Consider the following 6722-nt stretch of genomic DNA (forward strand, 5'->3'; position numbering starts at 1 on the left):
ATTTTAACAGAAAGCCTATGGTCTCATGAATCTTCTCAAGTACCCCCTGTGGATGGGCCGAGTACCCCCAGGGGTCCTAGTACCCCTGGTTGAGAACCACTGCTCTCCTCTCATGTCCTTTCTCAGCTTCCGTACTTTCTGTTGGCCCCGCCCCTTTGTTTCTTTTCTCCTCGAACGTGAACAGGTCGCGTTTGAAAAGCTAGCTAGCTAATAGTACACTGCTAAATACAGGGAAATATTTTTTCTTAAATCGAACTGGTAAGTTAAGTATCAGGTATCTACCAGCAGTCATAAAGGTCGTCTAAACGTTGTAATTAGTTGATAGGTTTGCATAACCGTTAGCTAGGCTAGCTACCTGCTCTGCAGCTTGGTAGCTAGCTAGCTAATTGCTCCTGCTAACCAATTTGAAGCTGTGCTCAAATTGAGTCGATATAATAATACAATTATTGTTTCTGCTGACTGGTAGCTACATGCATATCGATTGTAGATGTGTATAATCAATAGTTACTGTTGTACTTTCTGTTCCTCTTTTCTTAGCTTGTTAGCTAGCGGAATTATGCTTCCGGGTTGGATCCTTCAAAATAAAATCCCTCATGGGAACGTTGAAATGTTATTAAATCGGTAAATAAATGTGTCACTGATATTGTTCTATTAACTAAAAATACACATTCATTATACAAAAGGTTTGACAAGTGGAGAAATTTGACACACTTGACAAAAATAGAATCGGACTATACATGTAGATATTGAATGGTACAAACAGTTTTTGTTTCACTCCATATCCTCCTATGTACACAGGTGACCATACAAGATCTGGTGTTATGAGACTCCAGTTCTAGAAGACTTGTGAATAAACGCAGCCCACTTGGCACACACTGATTGAATTGGCGTTGTTTTCACATCATTTTAATTCAATTACTTTGAACCAACATGGAATAGACCTTGAATTGACGCCTGTGCCCAGTGGGAGGAGAGATACCTCAAACTTGTGACAGCTCCATTCAATAACTAGGTGTTATTATTGCTGTTTTTACCAAGAATCATTCTAAATCAACAGACAATATGAGTCAAAAGAAGGGAACGTTGATGGATGAAATCGAAAAGAGTTTATGGAATTTGACTGAGGACAATTTACGCTCCCTTTGTGAACATCATGGACATGATGGACCTGAAGTTAAAGCAATGGATCACCGGTCGTTGCGGCGTAAAATCATGGAGGAAATGTGGGACAATACGGATTCAATGAAATCAGAGGAGCAGGGAATATCTTGGTTAGTCCAACTGAAGGAGGAGATCAGGAGGATACAGGAGGATTCCAGTGGTGCACCCGTGAGCCCCAGCAAAGCCGATGAAGATGATCCTGTAGACTGCGATGAAGAATGGAATGGAGAGGGAGGGTCTGGATTACCTAGCAACAGGTTGGAGGTGGAACCCATGAGTCCCAGCCAATCTGATGATGATGACGCTGCAGACTGTGACGCAGGGGACACGGATTGGTTGCCTAGCAATGGGCTAGAGGCGGAGTCCATGAGTCCCAGCCAGTCCGATGATTGTGATACTGCAGACTGCGATGAAGAATTGGACAGGGAGGTCAGGGATTGGATGGTTAGCGATGGGCTGGAGGTGGAGTTATCTCCAAAGAAGCACACACCAGAGCAGAAGGTGAATATTTATTTTCCCAGTCGAAAGGAGTCCCGGCGAGTATTTATTTTCCCGGGCAAAAAGTTAGTATTTATTTTTCCGGTCAAAAAGTGAGTATTTAATTCCCAGTCAAAAAGTGAGTATTTATTTTCCCAGTCAGAAAGTGAGTATTTATTTCCCTGTCAGAAAGTGAGTATTTATTTCCCTGTCAGAAAGTGAGCATTTATTTCCCTGTCAAAAAGTGAGTATTTATTTTCAAGTCGAAAAGTGAATATTTAATTCCCAGTCAAAAAGTGAGTATTTAATTCCCAGTCAAAAAGTGAGTATTTAATTCCCAGACAAAAAGTGAGTATTTAATTCCCAGACAAAAAGTGAGTATTTAATTCCCAGACAAAAAGTGAGTATTTAATTCCCAGTCAAAAAGTGAGTATTTATTTTCCCAGTCAGAAAGTGAGTATTTAGTTTGTTTCTCAATGCTTTCATTGATTCCTCAACAACTTATACAAGGCTTTGGGAGAATATCGGATGATCTTCCTCTTAGACTTTCTCCTTTATTGAGAAGGAGGAGGTTGAGTAATCGAGGATGAGAGGAGTTGAAAGACTTCAAAGTTCTTTGTCAGGTAGGAGAGGGTTTCCCATCCTGATTAATTAAGTCTCTTTTTTTGTGATTTCTAGGACAAGCGTCGCCCACCGAAGACCCTTTGTCGTGCCTCTCCCGGTAGCGCCTTAATTTGGGGTCTGAAGAGGGTGTCTGTGCAGTTGATGGACTGCAGGAAACCACTGGGGCAGAAAACCTGCAAGAAAACCCACTCCTGTGCTCAGTGTGGGAAGAGTCTTGCCACAAAAGACATTCTGGAGCGACATCTGCTAACTCACACTGGAGAGAAACAGAAAAATATATGCGCTGACTGTGGAAAAGTATTCAGTACATTTTCCAGCCTTACCAGGCATCTGAAAACCCATACTGGAGAGACATGTCATGTTTCTGAAACCACATGCTCTGAATGCGGAAAGACATTCAGTACACATTCCAGTCTTAGGAGACATCTGCTAACTCACACTGGAGAGAAACCATATGTTTGCCCTCGTTGTAAGAAAGGTTTCAATGATCCAGGAAACTTGAAGAAACACATCAGGAGAGCTCACCCAGGAGAGAAGTTGGGTGTGGAGAGGCTCTACCGTGAACCGTGTCCTCACTGTGGGGAGAAGTTTCCCACAAAGAAGGCTTTGGAGGAGCACCTGGTAACCCACACAGGAGAGAAACCTCACCAGTGCTCTGACTGCGGGAAGGGATTCAATGAATTGTCTAGCCTTAAGAGGCATCTGAGAACTCATACTGGGGAGAAACCATACATTTGCCCTCGTTGTGGCAAGCCTTTTAATGATCCAGGAAACTTGAAGAAACACATAAAAAGAACTCACTCCGGAGAACATTCCAAAGAGAAACCTTCTGAGAACAATGTTGGTTCTTCAGAACAGGAGGAGACAGTAAAGAAGCCAGTCCTTCATCCATGTTCTCACTGTGGGAAGAAGTTGTCAACCAAGACAAGACTAAAGATTCACCTGAAGACCCACACTGTAGAGAAATCTCACGTCTGCCCTGACTGTGGAAAGAGCTTTGCTTTCCGTCCCTCCTTGACCAAACATCAGAAACTTAGTCATTCAGAGCACGGAGGAGTGAAACGGCACGAATGTTCAGTGTGTGGTAAAGTCTTTAATCAACCAGGAGCCATGAGGTCCCATCAAAGAACACACACTGGAGAGAAACCTCATCTCTGTGCTGACTGTGGGAAGAGTTTCTCTTTTCAGTCGTCTCTGAAAAGACATCAGGCACTTCACGCAGCAGGTAGTGCAAAGCCCCACATGTGCTCTGTCTGTGGGAAAGGCTTTAGAGATTCTGGATACTTAAAAAAACATCAAGCCATCCATTCGGAAGAGAAACCTCACCTCTGCTCTGATTGTGGAAAGACTTTTGCATCCTTATTTACCTTAACAAATCATTCCAAATTGCATCGTTTAAACAGAGACCAATTCCAATGCCCTGAATGCAAGCGCCATTTCCCAACAAAGGAACGGCTGACAAGCCACCAGAGGACGCATACCGGAGAGAAACCATTTCGCTGCTCCCAATGCCACAAACGCTTCTCTCACTCAAGTAGTTATCAAAGGCACCTTCGTATGCACACTGGGGAGAAACCCTTCATTTGCCCCCTTTGCGGGAAGCAATTTAACGACTCTTCAAATCTTAGAACACATGTTAGAAGACATAAAGGAGAGAAGGTAGGTAAAACACAGGTCTCTGAGCCATGCCCTCACTGTGGGAAGAGGCTGGCTTCTAAGGCAGGGTTAGAGACTCACCTGCGGACCCACACTGGAGAGAAACCTCACCTCTGCGCCGACTGCGGCAAGAGCTTTGGCTTCCACTCAGCTTTGAGAAGACATCAGAAAACGCAGCACGGAGAGCAAGTAGCGAAGCCACACGTCTGTTCTGTCTGTGGAAAAGGTTTCATGGAATCTGGAGCGCTGAAGAAACATGTGGTGACCCACGAGGAGAAACAGCACCTCTGCCCCGACTGCGGGAAGACCTTCAGGGTGCTTCAGGCCTTGTCAAATCATCAGAGAACCAAGCATCAGAAAACAAACGAGCAAGTAAGAGAGAAGAATCCGTTCCTCTGCCTTACTTGCGGCCAGGAATTCAATTCAAAGCATAGATTGGTAATCCATGAGAGAAAGCACACAGGAGAGAAGCCTTACCAATGCTCCCATTGCGACAAACGCTTCACTGAGAAGTCTTACATGAAACGCCACCAGACGGTGCATACGGGAGATAAACCTTTCCAATGCTCCGTCTGCGATATGAAGTTCTCGCATGGTGCATCTTTAATACGGCACCGCCTAATACACTCAGGTGAGAAACCGTACCACTGCACTTACTGCGACAAGAGTTTCTCTCAGTCAAATACGCTGAAAACACACATACTAACGCACACCGGAGAGAAACCGTACCAGTGCCCCGACTGCGGGAAGCGTTTCACTGAAAAGAAAGCCATGAAAAAACACCTGCGTGACACACACGGGACAGAGACACACAGCAACACACACGGGTCAGGGGCACACAACTCTGCTTTCTCTTTGCCTGGTAAAAAACAGAGATTGAGTCAAGACCGGAGCCCTCGAGCAAAGCCGTACCAATGCCCTGACTGTGGCAAGTGTTTTTCAGAGAAAAGAGCTCTTACGAATCACCAGAAGACACACCGGAGAGACAGCGCCCCCTATTGGTCCGGTATACTGCAGCGATGGAGTCAAGACCCGCAACACTCTAATACTGACTCAGACTCTGACCAAGACCAAGACTGGACCTCTTTATAAAGACTCAGACCAAAACTCACAAAGACAGGACAGACCAAGGCTCAAACCAAGACTCAGACCTCTTTATAAAGACTCAGACAAGACTGGACCTCTTTATAAAGACTCAGACCAAAACTCACAAAGACAGGACAGACCAAGACTCAGACCTCATTATAAAGACTCAGACAGGACTTCAGTATTGACCCCCAGTCAGATGAGACCAGGACCTCATTAAAACAGGGCAGATATGATTGTGTTGTCTTATTGTTTTGGCCAGCAGTTCTCCAGGCTTTTTCCTCTTCACAGTATGTTAACCTTCAGTCTGACAATTCTGCTTTAATTAGGAGACATTTTGTTTCGTTGCATGTTGTATTGAGACTTTGCCCAATTATATAACATAATATATATTATTGAAGAAAAAAGTAATTGCACCAAGAGCGTGAGGAGATCATTTGGTCGGGAGTCTGGAAACACCAAGACGACGAGATCAACACTCCATCTTTGGTGTAAACAAGCTAAAGGATGAGAAAACAACCTCAAATTCATAGACATGGCAACAGAAAGCTGCCCATAGCATTTTACACAGCTACCGTTTACAGCCATTGGATTTAAAATGGATCCATTCATTGATTGACTGTTTGTCCTTCAAGATAACATTTCCACAACTCTTTAGTTACCAAGAAACAAGACAATTAAAAACAAGTGCCCCTCTACCTAAGAGACTCAATGAACTTATAGTATATTGACGTTTCACAGTTGTGTATAGCAAGTCATTTTTTGTTTTACATTTTTAGGGCTCTATTCGATCAGATCCGTTTCAGTGATGTGGGAGGTAGAACTGCGTTAGAGCTGTCAAATCCATCCTCCTGGCTTTATACCCAAAGCGGACATTGCAATCGGCTCCACAGTCGCATTAACAGAAATCCAATTGTTTAGAAGTTGGAACACTGGAATGTGATGTAATCTACAGCCAGTTGAATGATTTTTAAATCTGAGTGTATTCTTTCTATGTATAGTCGACAGCTCCAGCAGTTCCCCCTCAGACGCCACCAAAACGTCCGCTATGCCGGTTAATCTCATTGAATCTAGGCCTAAGAATATACTTTGGCAGATGATATTGAAGAATGTGTGTTTCAAAGGCTGTTTGAGTCTATGGAAAAACTTGGAAACCGTGACAGTAAACGTGTTTGAACTGAGTTCTGTTGTAGTTCTTGTCTTCAGTTTTGACTGTCTGGTCAGTGGAGAGTTTTACAGCAGATTTAGAGATTATCAATATGGACATGAAGTGGAATTAATTGGAGGTGCAGTTAGATAATTACATACATGTAATTTTGACTAACATTATCCAGATATAATTGCTACTGGCTTTCTAGCCTTCAGTGCCGGGCAGTTGGGTGCCTTCATTGGCAGGGACGTAAGAAACATTTAAATTGTGATCTGGTCTGCGCCATCATATCAATGACCAGGGTTGGCACTTCACAGGCAAACTGACAGACATTTAGAAAAATCTTCCACTTTTAGAAATTGAAGGATAAACTGATCGGAGCTCATTTCTAATAAAAACACATGATACCTTAAGGTTTGATTATATTTGTTAAGATGTGGATCTGTCTATACATGTTTGTGTTGAAAAGAAATGCACAAAAACCGAAGAAAACACCTACACCAACGGCTGAGATGTAACGTTGCCATGGATATAGAACAGTACTAAATAGATCCTACACCGACGGCTG

At 43.4% G+C, this 6722-nt stretch overlaps 1 non-coding gene across 1 annotated transcript; it reads left to right on the forward strand.

Moving 5' to 3' along the window:
• The first annotated feature begins 136 nt into the window (after positions 1-136).
• LOC106593561 (uncharacterized) lies at positions 137-6185 on the forward strand. The gene is made up of 3 exons (XR_014382155.1): positions 137-258; positions 799-1662; positions 2317-6185. It is a non-coding gene; the product is annotated as an uncharacterized LOC106593561 (transcript).
• The last annotated feature ends 537 nt before the right edge of the window (positions 6186-6722 follow it).

The sequence above is a fragment of the Salmo salar genome, chromosome 02 (assembly GCF_965601325.2).
Source record: "Salmo salar chromosome 02, fSalSal1, whole genome shotgun sequence".
NCBI classification, from domain to species: domain Eukaryota; kingdom Metazoa; phylum Chordata; class Actinopteri; order Salmoniformes; family Salmonidae; genus Salmo; species Salmo salar.